Source organism: Dermacentor andersoni, chromosome 3 (assembly GCF_023375885.2).
Source record: "Dermacentor andersoni chromosome 3, qqDerAnde1_hic_scaffold, whole genome shotgun sequence".
Lineage (NCBI taxonomy): Eukaryota > Metazoa > Arthropoda > Arachnida > Ixodida > Ixodidae > Dermacentor > Dermacentor andersoni.
The window spans coordinates 154,663,561-154,686,547 of NC_092816.1; the positions used below are offsets into that span (position 1 = coordinate 154,663,561).

General features: G+C 49.0%; 4 non-coding genes across 4 annotated transcripts; all 4 read left to right on the plus strand.

Annotated features, from left to right (window-relative positions):
- Positions 1-7,500: 7,500 nt before the first annotated feature.
- On the plus strand, positions 7,501-7,626 carry LOC126524811 (U5 spliceosomal RNA). The gene has a single exon (XR_007598079.1). It is a non-coding gene; the product is annotated as a U5 spliceosomal RNA (small nuclear RNA).
- A 1,060-nt stretch (positions 7,627-8,686) lies between these two features.
- Positions 8,687-8,815, plus strand: LOC126524818 (U5 spliceosomal RNA). The gene has a single exon (XR_007598083.1). It is a non-coding gene; the product is annotated as a U5 spliceosomal RNA (small nuclear RNA).
- Positions 8,816-12,328: 3,513 nt separating this feature from the next.
- On the plus strand, positions 12,329-12,457 carry LOC126524813 (U5 spliceosomal RNA). Its single transcript, XR_007598080.1, has one exon. It is a non-coding gene; the product is annotated as a U5 spliceosomal RNA (small nuclear RNA).
- Positions 12,458-13,383: 926 nt separating this feature from the next.
- Positions 13,384-13,513, plus strand: LOC126524819 (U5 spliceosomal RNA). Its single transcript, XR_007598084.1, has one exon. It is a non-coding gene; the product is annotated as a U5 spliceosomal RNA (small nuclear RNA).
- The last annotated feature ends 9,474 nt before the right edge of the window (positions 13,514-22,987 follow it).

The following is a 22,987-nucleotide window of genomic DNA, read 5'->3' on the forward strand; positions in this document are numbered from 1 at the left end:
AGCTTCCAAGGCACGTCCACTCGGAAGTCGGAACGAATCTTGGAAACTGGTACACTTTTTTTAACTCATCATCATCATCATCAGCCTGGTTACGCCCACTGCAGGGCAAAGGCCTCTCCCATACTTCTCCAACTGCCCCGGTCATGTGCTAATTGTGGCCATGTTGACCCTCCTAACTTCCTAATCCCATCTGCCCACCTAACTTTCTGTCGCCCCCTGCTACGCTTCCCTTCCCTCGGAATCCAGTCCGTAACCCTTAATGACCATCGGTTATCTTCCCTCTTCATTACATGTCCTGCCCATGCCCATTTCTTTTTTTTTAACTAAATGCCGTCAAACTCGCGGCAAAACACACTGCTCCGGTGCCCCACTGAATTATAGAGCGCAGCTCTTGGGCACCTTTTCCTGCGGGGAGCGTCGGCCTCGTCCCTCGGCGTCCTCGTAACCGAGAAAACGAGCAGAGCAAAAGGATGGAAGAGCGAACGCGGAGCGCAGACGAAAGACTGCGATAGCGAAGGGAGCGCGAGGAGGAAAGCGGAGAAGGAGGAAGTTAAGGCGAAAGCGTGAGATGAAAAGCGTATTGCCGCGCACGACGGGCTTGCGGCGACGAGGGCTACGAGATGGCGCCAGGAGTAGCGCGCGTCGTCTGCATTGAAACAAAGCGTTGCATGAGCGGAGGTCTGTCTGCGGCGGCTGCGGTGAGTCGCGCCCTCGCGTCACGATTAGCGACACAGTCGCGCCACACTTCGCTCCGTTTGCAACGCGCCGCACGAGGCAGATTGTCCGCGCCAGCCAATATATCGCGACATGAAAACACGTATACAGCTGCGCTCAAATTTCGCGTTAAGGAGTATCGTAATCGGTGATTTTTTTTAAAGAAGAAAGAAAAGACGTCTTAACTCTTAAACAATGCGAGGCAAATTTAGCTGGAACGCTCTATGGGTCATTTCACGTCAAGTGTGCCAGAAGTGTCGCTAGACCACCTCGGATATTTCTGTTTAAAATCATGGCTATTTATTAGCTTTGTCAAAGTGACTTCCTAAATTGCTATCACTGATCAAAAATTTCTTCTGCTTTCAATGGTTGCTCAAGTACGCGAAACATGGCGAAACAAGAAAAGTATTATTACAGAGTTGGGGAAATCACTCTGACCAAGGTTGTAAATGGGCATGCCTTTTTAAAGCAAAATCTTAGTTACTAGAGCGACACATCTGGGACACTTAGCGTGGAATGTCCCCTAGGCCTTTTTTCGTCGCACAATATGGGAACGCATATTTCACAACTTGCGCCAGTCTCACCGTGTCTTCCCATGAGGATATACAGTTTACGCCTTGCAAGTTTGCCGGCTGCAATTCCTAAATCTCAATATTTACCTTAAAGGAGGATGCGGGTCTAAACTCGCGATGCTCCCCATAAATTTGCATTTCTAGATTTACGTTATTTTGGATTCCTCAACTAATAAAGAAGGTTCTGTATGACTAAGTTTTGTTGATGTGTGTGCTGCATGTAAGAGGAGAAGAAATTTTTTTTTTCACGTGACAGTGGCGCTTGCTTGGCGTATTCAAATTTATTATTCGATTACACGCTTCAGTGTTTCGAGCAAATAATGTCCGGCTGTTCTATTAGTCCACTTCAAAGGGTAGAATTGTGTAACGTTCCAAAATATTGAGAAAAAAATCAGTTAGGTGTTTAAGAAAATTTGTGCATGTACACTATCCTGCTTGCCCTTCTTTCCTTTATGTACTGCTACGCCCCCCTTTCTTTCAGGTCATGAACGACATGCGCGCATGATCAGCGTGACAATGGCATTCGTAACAGTGGCGTCGTGGGCGCGCACCACGATATAAATGATTCCGCAAGCTTAGACGATGAGCCCTAAGTGATGTAAAAAAATATTCAGAGCCATTCAGGTGGATGGCCAGCGGAGCTGTGTATATGGTGATAATTATATGTTGATAATAAACATGTTGATTGAAAATAAAAGACACATACCACAATGAATTTCGTCTTTTTCACGATCTTTTTGTTGTTTTATTAAATTGCATACTCAATGCTTTTTCTTTATTTTTAACCTTCTCCTGTTTTTTTTATTTATTATTTGGCCAGCAAGGTGGCTATCGCTTTGTGATCGCTATGCTATACGGCCAATGGCTCTGTGGCGACAGTGGAAAGGTTCTTAGCCAATGTGAAGTCTATACACGACCGATGACACGTCGCGCTCACACTGATGTTTCTGTAACATTGAATGCCGAACTTTTCCGTCTGGCCGGTCTAGACACGTCTATGTTGAAATCACCCACAATAACGATGTGAGTGGAGTCTGTAGGGGTGATCCAACCAACCGTGCTTACGCTTGGCGTTTGCGGCGCGATCTTCGTCCGTGCCGCCCGCCGTCGCCGCGCACATTCCCGCTTCTGTTCGCGACGGCGTTCTTCGTAGGCGCGGTGTTCTTCCGCAGTCCTCACCGCCGTCAAATATCCTATAATAATTACCATAAACGGAACTCTGGCGCTGCAGTCGTTGAGCCACCATGGGAATGAATGGGAAATATACACGAATTTGTCTGATCTTCGTGCTTGTGGATTCGTTTATTACGCTTTGTATGCCTTCATTGATCTAAATTTCAGAGAAATCTATACTTTTCTGATGACGAATTCGGCAAATCGCACCGGTGCCCTGGGGCGACGATGAATGGATGAAACGGCACACTGGGGCGCACCGGTGCGATTTGCCGAATTCGCCATAAGTGCAGAACACGCTGGGAACACGCACAATCTCTGCTAATTGCAACGGTTCAGCTTGTCGAGGTGGCCGAATCGAAGCTTGCCAAACATCTCAAGGCACTGGCTTGCCCATGATAAATTCGTGAGGGCGTTACATGTCGCTTGTCGATGCATGCGTCTGTGGCGTAATGGTTTCAATATCGGACGTCTGTGCTGGAGGTCGTGTGTTCGGATCCTGCGGTCGGACAATTTTAATAAAGTTTATACAATTATTTATTACGCAGTACATCGTTGAGAATGACGAGCTTTCAAAGTCGCGAAGTCGTTTGAAGCCAAAAGGACTAAGTTGAGACAAATCCATGTACTCCCCATAATCCCCATGCTGGTTGAACCGCCCCCGTTGAATCTCCCGTAGACACTAGCGCCAGAGTAATCCCTCTAGTAATTATTGTACGAAAGTCCATGGTCATAGCACGCGGTTTACCCATAGAACGGGTGGAAGGGAACTAAGATAAAGCTACGGGGTTTGCCTTTATAGAACCCGTGACGCCAAACCGCAGTACATACTAAACAGTGTCTATTCCAGTGTCTACAAATCCATGTACTCCCCATAATCCCCATGCTGGTTGAACCGCTCCCGTTGAATCTCCCGTAGACACTAGCGCCAGAGTAATCCCTCTAGTAATTATTGTACGAAAGTTCATGGTCATAGCACGCGGTCTACCCGTAGTACGCGTGGAAGGGAACTAAGATAAAGCTACGGGGTTTGCCTTTATAGAACCCGTGACGCCAAACCGCAGTACATACTAAACAGTGTCTATTCCAGTGTCTACAAATCCATGAACTCCCCATAATCCCCATGCTGGTTGAACCGCTCCCGTTGAATCTTCCGTAGACACTAGCGCCAGAGTAATCCCTCTAGTAATTATTGTACGAAAGTCCATGGTCATAGCACGCGGCCTATACCCATAGTACGGGTGGAAGGGAACTAAGATAAAGCTACGGGGTTTGCCTTTATAGAACCCGTGACGCCAAACCGCAGTACACACTAAACAGTGTCTATTCCAGTGTCTACAAATCCATGTACTCCCCATAATCCCCATGCTGGTTGAACCGCGCCCGTTGAATCTCCCGTAGACACTAGCGCCAGAGTAATCCCTCTAGTAATTATTGTACGAAAGTCCATGGTCATAGCACGCGGCCTACCCATAGTACGGGTCGAAGGGAACTGAGATAAAGCTACGGGGTTTGCCTTTATAGAACCCGTGATGCCAAACCGCAGTACATACTAAATAGTGTCTATTCCGGTTTTACGTTCTTTTATTACGATTTTTTATCACAATACGTTTCGACACTTCTCGCGATTAAACGCACCTGGTGAATACTCGGCGATACGCTTCTGCTTTATGATTTAGCTTTCTTAACTCTGGGGTGGCCGCCATCTTCGCCTACACTTGCTTGCAGCGAGCCTCCCCCCCCCCCCCCCCAATTTTCTTGCCGGTGCACTCCCCCCCCCCGGCCCCCGGATATTAGCGATGGGGTCCGGGGGCATCATGTTTTCCTTTTATTTTATTTTTTTACGGTTTTGGACAAATCGACTGAAGAACTACAGTGGCCTAAAAGTTGAAAGGATAGAGCAGCCTTAAATTTGCCGCGGCTGCATATATTTGTCTGGCGCCCGCGAAGCAGAAGGACGACAACTACAACAGTTGTAGATCCACTTCGCCATCAGCGATCCCGACTTTCAACGGCAGCTCTCCCAACGTCTTCTGTGCGGAATCAAATGAACGGCCACTTGCAGTGGCGTAGCAACGGGGGGGGGGGGGGGGGGGGGGGTGCCGGGCGGCCGTGGGCCTCGGGTGCAAGGAGCCAGGGGGTGGGTGGCATATACATCTGAAGAAACCCCTCTTTCCACCGGCTACACCCCGTGGGGGGGGGGGGGTGGGGGGTGACAGAAGACCTATGGGCCCCGGGTGCCAGACGACCTAGCTACGCCACTGGCCACTTGATAAGTGTTCGAGTGTTTCTTTCGTGCACATACTTTTCTAAGACTTCGAACCCTTCCCAAACACCCAAATCAACTCTTTACTCGAAACATCAACGATGTACTCTACCTTTAAAAATAAGGCCGGCACAGACTGCACATGATCCTTGCGAATATAAGTAAAACCTTTATAGCAACATGAATGGGACTCCACAATAAACTTCACAGCATTAAACCCATCTTGAGCGAATGACGGAGTGCCAGACAATGGGAACGGTTCTACGAGGTGGTCCTGTGCCTCCGGAAATCGGCCACGCACACTTAACCCACTGGCACCTCGCAAGAAAGGAGGACCCACCGCTCTGTGAAGAGTGATACATTCCGGGTGAGTTCTTGCTCCGGTCTCAATCGGAATTTCTCGCCTGGGTCTCCTTCGCCACTGTGGCGTGGCAGCCTGTTATGCAGCAATTCCAGCGCTTATTCTTCCGCTTCGGATTCCGAGAATATATGTCAACCACACCAATTTAAATTGACTTGAAGCCTGCCGCCAATTGTCCGAATCGCAACCATAACCACCGCGGAACAAAAAAAAAAAAAAAAAAAATCGAGTGCTAAACACGCGAACGAGGCGGAGGAAACCGCGATAGCCTTGGCTCTTCAAGCCGCAAAAGGCCCGGCGTCCATTTTCTCCGACTCGCGCACGGCGGTCAGGGCTTTCTCGTCCGCTCTAGTTTGTAAACACGCAGCCGACATCGTTAACAGATCCTTTCGTATTAATACGCGAGAAGAAACCGCAGGTCATACTACAGCATGGTTCCCGGCCCACATGGACGATGTAACTAACCGAGCGGGTTGCAACCCTAACGAGCAGGCCAACTGCCTGGCGCGTGAATTCACGAACCGCGTCCGAGCTAGCGGTCCGGCTCTCCCGCAGGATTGCCCCTTCAAAGATAAACTTACAACTTTTCACTAAATTACGTCACATTACAGACACAGCAGGAGCAAATTCCCTCCCCCCAGCCCGAAACTGAACAGGGCTCAGGCTGTTACTTTCAGGCTTTTACAGACGAGATCGTACCTCACCCCGAGAGCGCTTAGTTGGATAGACCCGAACTTTCCGCACTCGTGCTCCAAATGCGGTCACGCGTGCTGCTCCTTCGACCACATGCTCTGGCTGTGCCCGTACAACGCGGGCTCCGACTTTCATAACCAGTCCAAGTGGGACGCCTTGCTGAAGAGCTCGGATTTCCCAAACCAACGGCGAATTAAAATATAAAGGGTGCGAATTCGGCAGTTCGCCCCCATCGAAATGCGGCCGCCGCGGCGGGGATTCGATCCCGCGACCTCGTACTTAGCAGCGTAACGCCAAAGCCACTAAGCGACCACGGCGGGTCAGCTAGCGCTTCGAGGCGCTTAGTTGCGTTGCAGTGACTGCAGTGACTTCGGGATCGGTCCATGTTCGGATCGGTATAGGCTGTGTTATACGTGTGTCACCCGGCACCCTGTTGATCGCGATCTAAACCGATATGAATCGAATTTCTAGAATGCGATTGAGCGCAAACGGGGTAAGGGAGCCAATACCGGTCGACAAATTCGGTCGCGATCGAAATGGGTCGTGTTACGCCAGTAGACTGCACTCTCTTCGGCATCGGCTCACATATTTTGTCAGACAGATACTTAAAAAGTGTGAGCATTAAAATAGCATTACATCTCCGAAGTTGGTTTCGACCCCAGTTCCCTCAGCCCAGAAACCTCGTCATCTACCCTCTAAGCATGTACAAGATGATGGACGCATATCTGGATGCATGCCTATTAATCCATAACATCCTTACCATCTTTCTATGAACAGTGTTTGGTTTAAAAACTTGAGGTCGCGGGATGGATGGAAACAACTTTATTTTGAATCCGGCAAATTTGACGACCCGGGCTCAGGTCTCCCATGAGGGGACTTCGAGGCCTTGCCTCGTCGCCGCCTCTCGGGCTTGCTGGACAGCCCACATTTGTGTCTTGAGGTTGGAGCTGCGCAGAGCGGCGGCCCACTTCGACGCAAGAGCCTCCGGAGCTACTGCCATTGTAGCTGATGCAACCCGACACTCCCACAACATGTGTGACAGCGTCGCTCTATTTTCCTGACATAATTTCCAAAGAGCAGTCGGGTATTGCGCGGGGAAAATGTGCTGCAATCGCACCGGACTGGGAAATGTTTGTGTTTGCAATTGTCGCCAGAAGACTGCCTGGCGACGTTTCAACACAGGGTGAGGTGGGGGCAGCCACCGCCTGCCTAGCTGGTAGTGCTTGGTGATGTCATTCAAATCCCGGCCACGACGGCTGCATTTCGATGAGGCTTAAATGCGAAAACACGCGTGTACACAGATTTAGGTGCATATGTTAAAGAAGCCCAGGTGCTCCAAATTATTCCGGAGCCCCTTACTACGGCGTGCCTCATAATCAGATCGTGGTTTCGGTACGTAAAACCGCATAATTTAATATTTATTTTATTTTTTGTTTAAAAACTTGCTTGCTCTTGCACTACCGCACGGCTGCCAGGTATCCATCTCAAGTACACGGATACACTGAATGTTTTCTGCAAAACTACTCTCTATACTCTAAAGTTTCTACAAAGTTTAATTAGAGGACGTGCAGGCATTACCAGTTTCTTTCAGTTGGTTGAAACAAAGCTTTGTATAATTTGGTATGAACAGTTAAGAATGACGTCAATATAATATCTAAACTTGTTAAGGTGTGAGGGTCCGCTCGAGTGCGGCCCCGCGCAGCCCAGATTCCCAGGTATCTTCGCTCAGGTCTCTCCTCAACACCCACACGAATTAACCTTTCGCCTTTTACTAAAGGTTACCGTGGGGAGGGACACTGTAATGAGCCTATAGGCCAATTTTTGCGTGGCCCTACCTGTTAGGGTGGGGCCTACTACATCAATCCAAAATTAGTTCATCTCGGTCGGCGTTTTCAGGCAATCTCATAACAGTATGACGACGAGGGTATGACAACAATGGTGTGACCATGACTGTGTGTCGGCGACGGCATGGCGAGTTTCGGATGACGAAGCTAGAGGGACGATGACGGGGAAACCACGACGGCCTCACGGCGACGTTATAACAACGAATGCATGACTACGATGGCGTGACGAAAGTCGGACGACGAAGTTGGAATGACGACGCTTGAGCAACTACAACGGCATGAAGACCACGAGTACATACCTCCTAGTGGCGCAAGCTAGTAAACTATGGTGACGGGTCGGCACAAGAGGGCACACACACACGCACACACACACACACACACACACACACACACACACACACACACACACACACACACACACACACACACACACACACACACACACACACACACACACACACACACACACACACACACACACACACACACACACACACACACACACACACACACACACACACACACACACACACACGCACACACACACACACACACACACAAAACCCGCCGTGGTTGCTCAGTGGCTATGGTGTTGGGCTGCTGAGCACGAGGCCGCGGGATCGAATCCCGGCCACGGCGGCCGCATTACGATGGGGGCGAAATGCGAAAACGCCCGTGTACTTAGATTTAGGTGCACATTAAAGATCCCCAGGTGGTCCAAATTTCCGGAGTCCCCCACTACGGCGTGCCTCATAATCAGAAAGTTGTTTTGGCACGTAAAGCCCCATAATTTAATTTTTTTTTTAGCATTGCCAGCACTGCTCCGAGGTCCTGGTACATGGGACCAGTAACACTTTGTGCAGTACTACGTTTAGAACGCAAAGATTTAATGAAGCTCAAATAAAGATCTTATAGGCAGAGTTTGCTTCTGTTGGCTTATTTAAATAATTATGCGTAATACAATATACAAAATAATTAATCACGTCAAAATAACAGATAATCTTGTTAAAGTGTGAGGGTCCGCTCGAATGCGGCCCCGCGCGGCCCAGAATCGCAGGTATCTTCGCTCAGGTCTTTCCTCAGTACCCACACGAATTAACCTTTCGCCTTTTACTAAAGGTTACCGTGGGGAGGGACACTGTAATGAGCCTATAGGCCAATTTTTGCGTGGCCCTACCTGTTTGGGTGGGGCCTACTACGTCAATCCATAAATAGTTTTGCATAACGTCTCACGCCAACGCAGTGATCAGAGTTGTTTGCCAGCAGTGGCGACTACTCGTTGTCGCGATGTCGTTGTGGTCGTTGCATCGTCATTCCGGCTTAGACATCCAACTCTAGTCATTCCGTCGTTGTCGCACTATTGTCGTCGTGTGGTCGTCATGCATCCGTTCTTAAACCGCTCGTCATGAAGCCGTCAGGGCCGTTTTATTGTCGCTCCAACTTCGCCATCACACACTCTTCATATCGTCGTCTTCACACAATCGTCGTCTTACAGTATTCTTGATACAGTCGTCGTAATACACTCGTTGCAATCCCACTGTTCTCATCTATACCACTGTAATGCCATAGCCGTCATTGCGTCATTGTCATGCAGTCGTTGTCATACGGTTGTCGTGATGCCATCGCGCTCCCATTGTCGTCTGCATTCAAGCTTCGTCATCGTCGTCATTCCATCGCCTTCACTCAATCTTCGTCATATCAATGCTGCCATACAGTCGTCATCACGCGGTAGTTTTCGCACGGAGAGGCTTTCGTCCCGCAGTGGACATAAAACAGGTTGGTGATGATGATCGCCACAATGAATTTCGTTTTTCTCATGATTTCTTTTGTCGGTTTATTAAATTGCATACTCAATGCTTGTTTTTGTTGTTAACCTTCATTTGTTTGCTTTTTTTATTTATTATTTGGTCAGGAAGGTGGCTATCACTTTATGATCGCTATGCTATACGGCCAGGGGCTCTGTGGTGACACTGAAAAGGTTCCCGGCCAACGTGAAGTCTGTACACGACTGATGACGCGTCGTGGGCACACTGATGTTTGTGTAACATTGAATGTCGTACCTTTCCGAGAGAAACTGACCGAGAATCGTCTATGTTGAAATCACCTACAATTACGGTGGGAGTGGAGTCGGTAGGGGTGATCCAGCCAAAGGTGCATACGCTTGGCGTTTGTGGCACGATCTTGGTCCGTATTACGTCCGGGGTGAGGGCGCGGGCCTTCCCTCCCCCCCCAATTTTTTTCGGTGGACTGGTGCCCCCCGCCCCCGGAGATTAGCAATGAGGTCAGGGGGCATTATGTCTTTTTTTTTTACGGTTTCGGACAAATCGATTGAAGAACTAAAGTGGCCTGAAAGTTGAAAAAATAGCACAGCCTTAAATTTGCCGCGGCTACGTAGATTTGTCTGGCTCCAGCAAAGCAGAAGGACGGCAACAAGAACAGTTTTAGATCCAGTTCACCATCAGGGATTCCGACTGGCAACGACAGCTGTCCAAACGTCTACTGTTCCAAGTCTGCGCGGAATCAAATGAACGGCCACTTGATAAGTCCGAGTTTTCTTTCGTGCACATACTCTTCTAAGACTTCGAACCCTTCCCGAACGCCCAAATCAACTCTTTACTCGAAACATCAACTATTACCTACCTTTAAAAATAAGCCCATCGCAGACTACACATCATCCTTGCGAATATAAGTAAAATGTTTATAGCAATATGAATGGGACTCTGAGCTGCATAATAAACTCCACAGCATTAAACCCATCTTGAGCGAATGGCAGAGTTCCAGACAATGGGAACAGTTCTACGAGGTGGTCCTGTGCCTCCGAAAATCGGCAGCACACACTTAACCCACAGGCACCTCTCAAGAAAGGGGGACCCACCGCTCTGTGAAGAGTGATGCATTCTGGGGGAGTTCGTCCCACGGTCTCTACGGGAAGCCGTCATTTCTCGCCTGGGTCTCCTTCGCCACTATGGCGTGGCAGCCTGTTACGCAGCAGTTGTGGCGCTTATTCTTCTTCCTCTTCGGATTCCGAGAATATATGTCAACCAGAGCAATTTAAATTGACCTGAAGCCTGCCGCCAATTGTCCGAATTGCAACCACCACGGGACAAAAAAAAAAAAAAATCGAGTGCGTCATCGACATCCGGAATCAACGTGGCCATTAAAACTGCAGACTCAACAAGCGACGGCTGCATAGGAAGGAAGGAAAGAAATCAACTTTATTCAGGTCCTGCAGGCCACGAGAGCTTTGGGCTCTCATGGAGTGGGCGTCTCCTACGACGGAACCGGGAGGTTGAGTTTCCTGGCGGCGCCGTGGACCTGCTGGACGGCCCAGAGTTGGGGAGCGAGTTCTTCGCTCCGGATTGCTTTATCAAACTTGCGCTTGTCCGGTTCGGAGTTTATGTGAGCTTGCGAGCACGGCCAGAGTAAATGATATACGTTAAGGGATGTATTGCAATTGGTGCAATAAGACTTGTCGTTGAGCTCAGGCATGTAATGGTGTAATCTGTTTGCGTGGGGTATGTATATTCTGTGAATTATCGACGTCACTCCTGCTCTGCTCAGTGAAAGCTATGTCAAAGTTGTCGCTGGAAGCGACTTGTAAGGCCGCTATGGGTAACGAATGAAAATAGAGAGGTTGTGAATTCAGCAGTTCGCCCCCATCGAAATGCGGCCGCCGCGGCAGGGATTCGATCCCGCGACCTCGTACTTAGAAGCGCAACGCCGAAGCCACTAAGCGACCACGGCGGGTCAGCTAGCGCTTCGAGGCGCTCTGCTGCGTTGCAGTGACTGCAGTGATTTCGCAATCGGTCCATGTTCGGATCGGTATAGGCTGTGTTATACGTGTGTCACACGGCACCCTGTTGATCGCGATCGAAACCGATATGGATGAAATTTCTCGATCGCGATTGAGCGCAAACGGAGTAAGGGAGCCAATACCGGTCGACAAATTCGGTCGCGAACGAAAGGGGTCGCGTTACGCCAGTAGACTGCACTCTCTTCGGGATCGGCTCACATATTTTGTCAGACAGATACTTAGAAAGTGTGAGCATTTAAATAGCATTACATGTCCGAAGTTGGTTTCGACCCCAGTTCCCTCAGCACAGAAGCCTCGTCATCTACCCTCTAGACCACGCACAAGACCATGGACGCACACCTGGATGCATGCATATTAATCCATAACATCCTTACTATCTTTCTATGAATAGTATTTGGTTTAAAAACAGGAGGTCGCGGGATCAAATCGCGGCCACGACGGTCGCATTTCGATGGGGCTGAAATGCGAAAATACCCGTGTAAACAGATTTAAGTGCATATGTTAAAGGAGCCCAGGTGCTTCAAATTATTCCGGAGTCCCTTACTACGGCGTGCCTCATAATCAGATCGTGGTTTCGGTACGTAAAACCACATAATTTAATCTTTATTTTATTTTTTGTTTAAAAACTTGCTTGCTCCTGCACTAGCGCCCATCTTAAGTACACGGGTACACTAAATGTTTTCTGCAAAACTACTCTCTAAACTCTAAAGCTTCCATAAAGTTTCATTAGAGGACATGCAGGCATTACCAGTTTCTTTCAGTTGGTTGAAACAAAGCTTTGTATAATTTGGTATGAACAGTTAAGAATGACGTCAATATAATATCTAAACTTGTTAAGGTGTGAGGGTCCGCTCGAGTGCGGCCCCGCGCGGCCCAGAATCCCAGGCATCTTCGCTCAGGTCTCTCCTCAGCACCCACACGAATTAACCTTTCGCCTTTTACTAAAGGTTACCGTGGGGAGGGGCAGTATAATGAGCCTATAGGCCAATTTTTGCGTGGCCCTACCTGTTTGGGTGGGGCCTACTACATCAAACGAAAATTAGTTCATCTCGGTCTCGTTGTTCCCCATTCACGGGTTGCGACTCGTTCAGGTTCAAAACCCTTCCGGCGTTTTCAGGCAATCTCATAACAGTATGACAACAATGGTGTGACCGTGACTGTGTGTCGGCGACGGCATGGCGAGTTTGGGATGACGAAGCTAGAGGGACGATGACGGGGAAACCACGACGGCCTCACGGCGACGTTATAACAACGAATGCATGACTACGATGGCGTGACGAAAGTCGGACGACGAAGTTGGAATGACGACGCTTGAGCAACTACAACGGCATGAAGACCACGAGTACATACCTCCTAGTGGCGCAAGCTAGTAAACTATGGTGACGGGTCGGCACAAGAGGGTACACACACACACACACACACACACACACACACACACACGCACGCACACGCACACGCACACACACACACACACACAGATGATATGTTCGAAGTGGCTAAGGGAGGTGGAAAACCTTAATCACATTGAAAGGAAATTATTTGTGGTACAGTTGTTCTCGAACCCGCTTCCCTAATCACAGCAGCCCGAAGTACAGCGGCCCGATGCTTTCTGCACCATTGTCTAATAAATGCACGCTTGGAAAAGCAGGTTTTCCCCAAGGTTTAAAAACTGCTTTGGTTGCGAGCTAGCACTGCCAGCACTGCTCTGAGGTCCTGGTGCATGGGGCCAGTAACACTTTGTGCAGTACTACGTTTAGAACGTAAACATTTATTGAAGCTCAAATAAAGATCTTATAGGCAGAGTTTGCTTCTGTTGGCTTATTTAAATAATTATGCGTAATACAATATACAAAATTAATTAATCACGTCAAAATAACAGATAAACTTGTTAAAGTGTGAGGGTCCGCTCGAGTGCGGCCCCGCGCGGCCCTGACGCCCAGGTATCTTCGCTCAGGTCTCTCCTCAGCACCCACACGAATTAACCTTTCGCCTTTTACTAAAGGTTACCGTGGGGAGGCACGTCGTAATGAGCCTATAGGCCAATTTTTGCGGAGGCCCTACCTATTTGGGTGGGGCCTACTACGTCAATGCAAAAATAGTGCTGCCGTTGTCGCGATGTGGTCGTTAGATCGTCATTCCGGCTTAGACATCCAACTTCGTCATGCATCCGTTGTTACACCACCCGTCATGAAGCCGTCAGGGTCGTTTCATTGTCGCTCCAGCTTCGCCATCACATACTCTTCATATCGTCCTCTTCACCCAATCGTCGTCTTACAGTATTCTTGATACAGTCGTCGTAATATACCCGTTGCAATCCCACTATTCTCATCTATACCACTGTCATGCCATAGCCGTCATTGCGTCGTTGTCATGCAGTAGTCATCATGTATTCGTTGTCATACGGTTGTCGTGATGCCATCGCGCTCCCTTTATCATCTGCATTCAAGCTGTGTCATCGTCGTCATTCCATCGCCTTTACTCAGTCTTCGTCATATCAATGCTGCCATACAGTCATCACGCGGAAGTTTTACCATTGTCATTTCTTCAGAAATGTCATCCTATGATCGTCATGGTGTCACCATGTGGCCCCCGTCGTTCCATCGACATCATTCCTTCTTCTTTATGCTAAGACAATCATACTGTCGTGATCAAACCATGATCATGTCGCCACTGTCACGCCGTCACCGTCATTGCGCGCAGTCGCTGCCATGCATCCGCCGTCATACCGTTGTCGTCACGCCAACGTCGTCACGTCACACACTCGTCCCCATGCCTTTGTTTTCATGCCATCATCGTCACGCCATCGTCGTTAGTCGGTGTCGTCATACCGTTGTCGTCACGTCACACACTCGTCCCCATGCCTTTGTTTTCATGCCATCATCGTCACGCCATCGTCGTCAGTCGGTGCCGTCATACCGTTGTCGTCACGCCAACGTCGTCACGTCACACACTCGTCCCCATGCCTTTGTTTTCATGCCATCATCGTCACGCCATCGTCGTCAGTCGGTGCCGTCATACCGTTGTCGTCACGCCAACGTCGTCACGTCACACACTCGTCCCCATGCCTTTGTTTTCATGCCATCATCGTCACGCCATCGTCGTCAGTCGGTGCCGTCATACCGTTGTCGTCACGCCAACGTCGTCACGTCACACACTCGTCCCCATGCCTTTGTTTTCATGCCATCATCGTCACGCTGCCATCGTTATACATAAAGGGGACTCTAGGGCTAGTTGGAAAATCCTCTTTTTTTCCTATTTCTTTAAAGCGCTGGAAATACGTGAAACGTCGTTATACCATCAACATCATTTCATAATTGTCATCTTATAGACATCATGCCACCGCCGTCGTACCGTCGGCGTCATTCCATCGTCTTCATTCCTTTTTCGTCGTTCCATTGTCGTCACTGCGTCGTCGCCATGCAGTCTTCGATATGCCGCCATATTCACGGGTGATCTTGGCAAGCGAGCGTCTTAGCAAAGTTGGCCAAACCGGAGACAGCGTATGTCGCAGTCAAAGCAACGTAATTCTCCGAATGACCACTACAGATTTGAAATAAACTTGACCAGCAACACGATGTGTCGCTACATTGTTCGAATGCTAATCGCATTACCGTGAACGATCATCGTGAGATGAGTTCTGCGTATTTTTTAAGTTGTGATAGCAACTATATGGACACTCCAGGATAATTTCCGTCGTCACCGTCGGCATCGCCGTGATGTTCCATGTAATGTCCAAGTGCGATAAAATCGAGGCCGCGCGCGGTGTGTGTTGGCGCGAGCGAAAGTTGCGAGGGGGAAGCCGAGAAGGATGGTTGTTGATGTGGCGGTGTCTTCACGCGGTCGCAAGAGAGGAAGGTGGGGAGGGTGCGCGCCGTCTTCTCATGCCCTCAAGGGGAAGGGTGAGAGCGGGAAAAATGTGCGCGTGCTAGGAGGGAGGGAGGCAAGGGGCAGGTTAGTTCGCAGCTCTTCTACAGCAGCTGAGGTGGCTGAGCGTGTCCTATCTTGTAGGCAATCTGCGCTGGGTTCGAAGGCTAGTAGACTTGAGATAGCTGATGGCTTCATGTGCTGTGTGTTCTCGTGCGCCTAGTTCGCGTTGAGCGCGAGGTGGCTGCCGCTTTTCATAAAGCCAACGTTCTGACAGCGAGTATCTACGGTAAGCGAGTGAGATGTGCTCGTGTGCACCGAGCACATGTCACCGTGCACAAGCCTACGCCGAAATGCAAACGCTATATTAGGCGGACGGACAGCGTCGACGCAGCGATGACAACAGGACGAATGATATATGTATGATGCTTGTATAGAGCGAATGATCGTAGGTGTGTATGCGAGGAGAACTACGACACACATCTGAGTGTTTCTATGCTCCTCGTGTCACAGTGGCACATACGCATGCTATGGGCTGGCCTGGAATGGGAATATACCGAATGTTCGATGGATGGGTGAAATTACAAGAAATTTAAGAACATCAAGCTAGTTGCTGAATATCCTGCGCTATGACATTAAGAGGTCCGTAGCCTATATTATAACATGTAGATGTTCTATGTCGTGATTTAACATTCAATGGCCATGAACAGAGGTCACTGGCACTACCTTCTCGGTGAACGTTAAGTGCTGTATGCAAGTCGTCTATGGGGCGGGAAACTTTCTCGTACTCCACAAAACCTCGAGGTAGGCGAACATAGTGAGACCAGCACATCGACGGTGATAAACGAGCCTCGCATCGTGGTAGCGACGCGGCGAATGTTTCATAAATGAGCGCGACAGGCGACACATGCTGCGTAGCTGTGGTCCTCTGTTAGCTTGCCCGCGTATTTCTACTCCCGTACAATCTGTAGTTTGGACTATGGCAGTAGCTGTATGCTGGCCGGACTCGCTTCTTCGTCTATAACAAAGCCCGAACAAACGCAATCACGCTTTCTCTCTCTATCGGCACATTGCGACACCGCGGAGCATATGGCGCGTGTATTAAAGCGTGCCACTATGTCTGTTGTTTTCTTGGGCGATGTCGATCGAAGTTTAGGAGGGTGCTTCAGCTCGGGGCCAACTCCGATTACCCAATATAAATGCATGTAAGACCCAGAAATGTTCTCACGAAACAACTGCTAGACCGGTTAAAATAACATTTGTTGCGTTATAGAAAGAAAGTTAAATTCTGACAACTGCAAAAAAGAAAAAAAAATATATCACGAACCATTCCACTCTGTGAAGGGGGATGACCAGCGAAGCTGATTAGTATACGACACATACGTGACACATAAATTTGAACATAGGTATGAACTCATTTACCCTGACTTTTATACACATTCGCATGAACGACGGGACCGCCGCTCCGAGCAGCCGGAGGAAACTAGACACGCGTGACGTTTCGACGGGACCGCCACCACGGGAGAGCGAAAGGAAAGGAAATGAGACACGCAAGCGCATGGAACGCCGACAAAGAGAGGGCAGTGTGAAAGTAGACATGGCCGACGTGGATGAAAGTGTAGTATCTGTTCTTAGCAGCTTAATGTCTGATACGGGTTGTATTTGGACCCGAGATGTTGAGCTTCGCCGAGTCTTCGCGCCTGGTACTCAATTTCTTAGATAGGACAACCACGATGCGATATCAAAGTCACGTGTGTGGCTAACTGAAAGACTTTCGTCAAAGCCGGTTTCTCTTAAAATGTGGAGGGCTGCGGGAGAAGCCCACCTCTGGAATTCACGATGTTCCAAGCAAGTAGAGAGCGCTTCTCCAAAATTTTCCCTCGATAACAGTGGTACGGCAGAGTAACACAAACGGGCACGATTGTACACTTTCGGGTCGTAATAAGTGTTAGCTTAGTGACCACACACTAATTGCGCGGAAATGCGTGCTTGCTGTGCCGGATGTAAAAAAAAAATTAAATTATGTTGTTTTACGTGCCAAAACCACTTTCTGAACCACTTTAATGTGCACCTAAATCTAGGTACACGGGCGTTTTCGCATTTCGCCCCCCGTCGGTGTCGAATGTTATCTCTTCAAAGCGCTCTATTGCGCGCACATTCATTCAATACACGGGATTGACAGTGTGTCGTGCGTTATACTCCCATATTAACTGTATGCGGTTGTTTCGCACCGGAAATACGGGACGCGCCACAATCGGAAGATGCCACCGCACACGGTGCCGAACTACACATCAGAACTAACAGGAACTCGCGCTGAAGCCTCACTTCGCCGTCCTCGACACAATTTCGGCGAGAGGTCTAGCGATTCTACAGCTGTCTTACGGTCCAGACGATCCCGCTGGCACCGTTGGTGGGGCGTCGCTCAGAGCACTGTCGAAGTGCGAAGGAAAAAGGCATTCGAATGCAGTCGTTACATTACCCAACCTAGGTTTTTTTCGCCGCCGTTAAGCTTTCTCTTGCATTTAAGAACAATGGGTGCGTCTGGATGTCGTGTCGTCGCGCGTTAAAAAATAGCACGTTGAGCCAATGAAAGCGCGACACATTCGCGACATTCATTGCGCGGAGAGGCAGGGAAGGATATACGAAAGAACAATGAAGCCACGAGGCGCGCTAACAGAAAGCGAATGCGCCCGACATCGGGTACAAACAATGGACTGTTCTTTTTTTTTCCTATCTCACCTCGCCACATGTCTGCAACGCAAACAGCACTGAGCTCTTCTAACTTGGGCCGGCAGCCCACCGGCGTCGAATGTGTGAGAGTGCTTCTTTCTCTCGCTCTTCATTATTTTTGGTCGGAGGAGAAAAGCGCATGCAATGATAGCTCCGCATGTATTGCAGACCGATGGCGTGCAAATCAATGTTTTTCATGGTATCGCGCGCTCCTCTGTTGTGGTAACACAATGCCATACCGGTTAATCAGAATAGAGAAAGAGGAAGAGAGTTTAATGAAAGCTGAACATTGTTTACTACTTTAGATGGAGCGATCAAAGAGACATGAATGTTTTGAAAACATATGTGCATTTGATAGGAAAGGGAAAGCGAGGTGCAGGCTGGCAACTGCCGCCAGAAGGGGCACAACGCCTGCTTGTACTCTAAAAAAAGCAAGAGCAAGAAACAAGCAACAATAAAAATTGCTTGGCAGCGATAGCATTTTCGCAAGCCATTTGTTCACCTCCCGACAAACATTCAGCGCCCCGTTTAATCAGACCTTACGCTGCGGCTGTTCTTTCTGTGGGACGAACTTATGACAACAAACCTAGAAATTTGTAGAAAGCCCACAATGCCCTTGACTGTGCCCTGTTATTATTATTATTTTTTAACTATGTAACACATGATGGCGCAATACAGCCATCGTCCGCGCATTTTTCCTGACAGCTCTGTGGATCCACACGAATCGTTAATAAGAATGGCGCTGCAAATACATCTTCCCTCAGCGCTCATGGTGTCCAGGCACATACAATTACCTTTGTCAAGTTAGATAGCAGAGAGTTTTAGAAAGGAAACGTACCATGGAGGCTTCGAGCAAACCCACACGGCGCTTGGGTTCCATCTAGTGCTATCTTCCTCCTTTCAGAGGATGTTCGATAACGTTCCCCTAACTAAGGATTCCCTAGGGATTCCCTAACTAAGGATTCCCTAAGTATTAGGGGGCGAAATTCGAACAATAAAAAGCAAGTTGCTCGGGTACTTAGGTTTAAGTGAACATTAAATTTTTTTTTCACGGAGTAAGCATTAATCCGGAGCCCTTCAATGCAAGTTTTCCCCAATGTTACTTTTTTATTTATTTATTTGTTTCCACAAGCAAGGAGGTATATGGTTGTGGCGGAAGAACAAGGGGAGAAAAGCTGCAGAGAAAGCAGCTCGACTGGCCCCAGGTTCCGTTTACAATGGCAGTAGCAGGGCAGGTGGGAAACGTGTTAAGGAATAAAGAGGAGAAAAAAAAGAAAAAAAGAGCAAGAACACCAAGGGCGAAATTCACAAAGTACAACCGTACACAGTCAAGATCGCAGAAACACTTCATGCAGATTTTTTGCGGAACAAGTGAGCACATCGATATTGCATCTGGTGAGATCATTGAGTAAACTGGGTAGCCAGTGGCATAACATTTGCTGGCCATAATTAGTACGAAGTTGAGGAACACACCAAGTCTCAGGAGCTCTAGTTGTGTAAGGGGTTTCTCGTTTTGTGAGATTAGCGAGGGAGCTGAGGGCGCCAATATTTTTCTCGTATCTTTGTAGGTTGACAACAAGCGCAGATTTATTAGGGCAGGCAATTTAAGGATTCTAAGGCCGCTGAAAAGAGGAGAGGAATGAAAATCACGAGGCTTATTACAAATGACACGTAGAAATTTTTTCTGGATAACAAACAGCTTGTGAATATTTGTGGCTGAAGTTGTCCCCCATACGAGGCAGCAGTAATTGAGGTGACTGGAAGAAAGTGAGTTATAAATCAGCAATTTCACGGATTGGGGCAGGTACCTAAAGGAATGGACAACACCCAACACCTGTGACAGTTTGCCGGTGAGGAAATCTACATGAGAGCGCCATGTCATATCATGATCAAAGTGCACACCCAGACATTTGATTGATTGTACAACTTCAATAGTACAAGAGTTAAGCACAATATCTCCAGGTAGCACGACATTCATATTTCTTGGATGAAAGCGCAAGGCTTTGGTTTTTGCGGAGTTGATTGTTAGAACGTTTTCGAGGGACCAGTGGTGTACTTTAGAGAGCACACTGTTAACACGTAAGACCAGGTCACCCAGGGATTTGGATGAAAAAGGAAGTGTGGTGTCATCGGCATACATAATGTACTTTGTGCCAGAATCAATGTTAATAAAGTCGTTGACGAAAATATTGAACAGACTTCGGGCTGTTAAAACTCGTGAGAGAGAAAGAAAGCGAGAGAGATACACACTCTTTAAAGGGCCCCTCACCAGGCCCCATAGCAAATTTTCGTTATACGCTGGAAGTTGATACGTGTCCTCTCGTTCTGCCGCAAAGAAATTAAAATCGGCTCATTGATAGCCGAGATAGAAATATTTAAGCGCCGCGAACCCATGATTTCAGCAGGCGGGCTCCATTGCCAAGCAAGACGCTCTCTTCACTCGCCCCGTCTAGCCTACGCAAGCGAAATTCCTTCCCTGCGTTCTCCCATACCGGACCTCGATGATCGCGTGACGCATACGTCACAGGCCCCGCCTTCATTTTTTTTTCTCCTCACTTTTTTTTTTCGGCGCTACGCACTTCCGCCGACGGCGTCGCCCGCGAGCTGTTGTCTCGTTCGTGCAGTGCATGATTGTGCGCGCTGCGCACAAGGAAACATGACTAGCGGTATAATTCAGTGCTACACGAATACTGAGGCATAGCAAGCGGATCGCAGAGCATGATCACGCGCTGGAACACAGTAGAAAATGGCCTAGTTTCGGTACCTGCGCACGTGACCACACTGCCGTGGGAACAAGCAGACGAAGCGGAAGTACATCTCTCTTGCTTCGGTGCGAAGTAAAACAAAAAGACACGCAGACATTCCGTTTGTGCGTTTTATTATTTATTTAAACTCAAATTCGTCAATTCAAGCAACAGATCGCACAGATAACAGGTGTTGTCTTGAATAATTCTGGAAGTCATGTGTCACCACGAGCGACTTCACACTGCGGACACGACTACGTAGGCGCAGGGGAACGATTACGTCACCGTCCGGTTTGGAGCGCGGCGGCCGCGAGAAGGAATAACGGCGTTCGGTTTGAAATTTCAGATCTTTCCGCGGCGCGTAGCGATATGATACTTTGCAGACACGATTGTTATCGCGCAATGTATGCTCTGTGCTTGTCACCGCAAAATGGCCAGACCTGGTGAGGGGCCCTTTAATAAAAACTGTAGAGGTTTGCCTGGTTGCAGATCTAGCGTGCTGCTCCAAATGAATGCGATGGCAAATGAAATGATGCGCACAACACATCGACAGACATGTAACACACATAAAGTGCGCGAGGAGGAGGAGGAATACGCGTTTATTTTCGAAACAGTATCCCGAGGTAAGCCCCGGTTCTACTCTAGGTGGTAGGTCTCCTCATTCCAGGAACCATCTGGCCTTCGCTGCCTCCTTGGCCCTGGCGACGAGGCGTCGTTATTGTTCCAAATCTTCGGAGACGAGCTTGACCTCCCACGTTTCGATCAGGTCTTCGCTTTCTTGTCTGGCGTTACAGCCTCTCGGTGAAGGAGTTGCATCTGCGTCTAGATGCCATGGACCCTCGAGGATCAGGTGCACCAAGGTGTCCGGTACGCTGCATATTGGGCAGGGTTATCCTTGTAGTGTTGGGTAGAGTCTCTGCATGAGTATTCCGTGGGTGTAAGTGTTACTCTGTAGTCCTCTGAATGTGGTTGTTTCTTTGTTGAGCTTTGGGTGAGGTGGTGGGTACACCCTGCGTTCCAGCCTGTGATGTTGAAGGATAGCTGAGCAGGCGATGGATACGGTCTCTGCCCCCGCTGACGCAGACCGGGCATCTCGAGAGTAGGAAGGGTTGGCCCTGCAAGTGTGGCCGCGGGCCGCGGCGTGTGCCGCTTCGTTCCCCTCCAACCCTTTGTGCCCAGGAACCCATGTCACGCAGGCGCAGGGGATCGTAGTGCTACGGTGCTTCAATATCTTTAGTGCTTCTGTCGACACGCAACCCTTAGCGTAGTTCCTCACAGCTGCATGCTTCAGAATAGGAAAAGACGACAGCTGCGTCGTCTACGTGGTAGTTGCTGGGGCGATCGCCGTCTCTTCTGCAATCTCAGGGCATTGTGCGCGGAGAGAAAGAGAGTAAACGTTTATTGTAGTATAAATTGTTTGGTTATGGTGGGTGGAGCCCCTTCTGCAGGGCCCCACTGGTTACAGCGGCTCGGCGGGCCTGGTCAAGGGTCGCCATTTGGCTTCCCAATTTCACTTCCGCGAGTCGCGCCTCCCACGACCAGTTATGGCGAGTGTTCTAGCAGCGGCGAGGTGGCAGCCGCCGAACGTAACGCGCACTGGAATGTTATGTGTTCCAATGTCTGTGTTCCTTCGCACCACGGGCATTTGTTGCTGTATTTGTCTGGGTACACCTTGTGTAGCCTGTATAAATGTGGGAAAGTGTTTGCAGGCGGCGCCAGTCCCGTGCTTGCCTCCTGTGTAGGTCTGGGTGAGGAAGGGCTTTGGTTCGCCTACTTAGCCGTTGTAATTCGAGGATTTCTCTTGGCGCACCGGGTGTCGAGGTGTTCTCTAGGGCGGTGTGGCCCACGGCTCGGCCTGTCATGCCTCGAGCCAAGCGGTCCACCCGTTCGTTCCCCGCTATCCCTGTGTGCGCCGGGCATCAGGTCACGCTATGATCCATGGTGAGTTCCGTGATCCATGGCAAGTCCATCGACCTTGGCGTCTAGCGTGGTAGTCATATTGGCTATACCTGCGGCGAAATTCGCTATTGCATCCTGGACGATTTTCTCAATTGTGGCGTGGGTACTTTTCACGAGAGTTTCTTGGAGGATTTGGAATCTTGCGTCAACTATGAATTCAACACCTGCGTTGGGAAGTGAGGGTCGCGGCTGTGCAATGTTCTCTTGGACTTTCGTGCATCTCTGTTGCAGTTTGTCGATGAGATCCCATTGC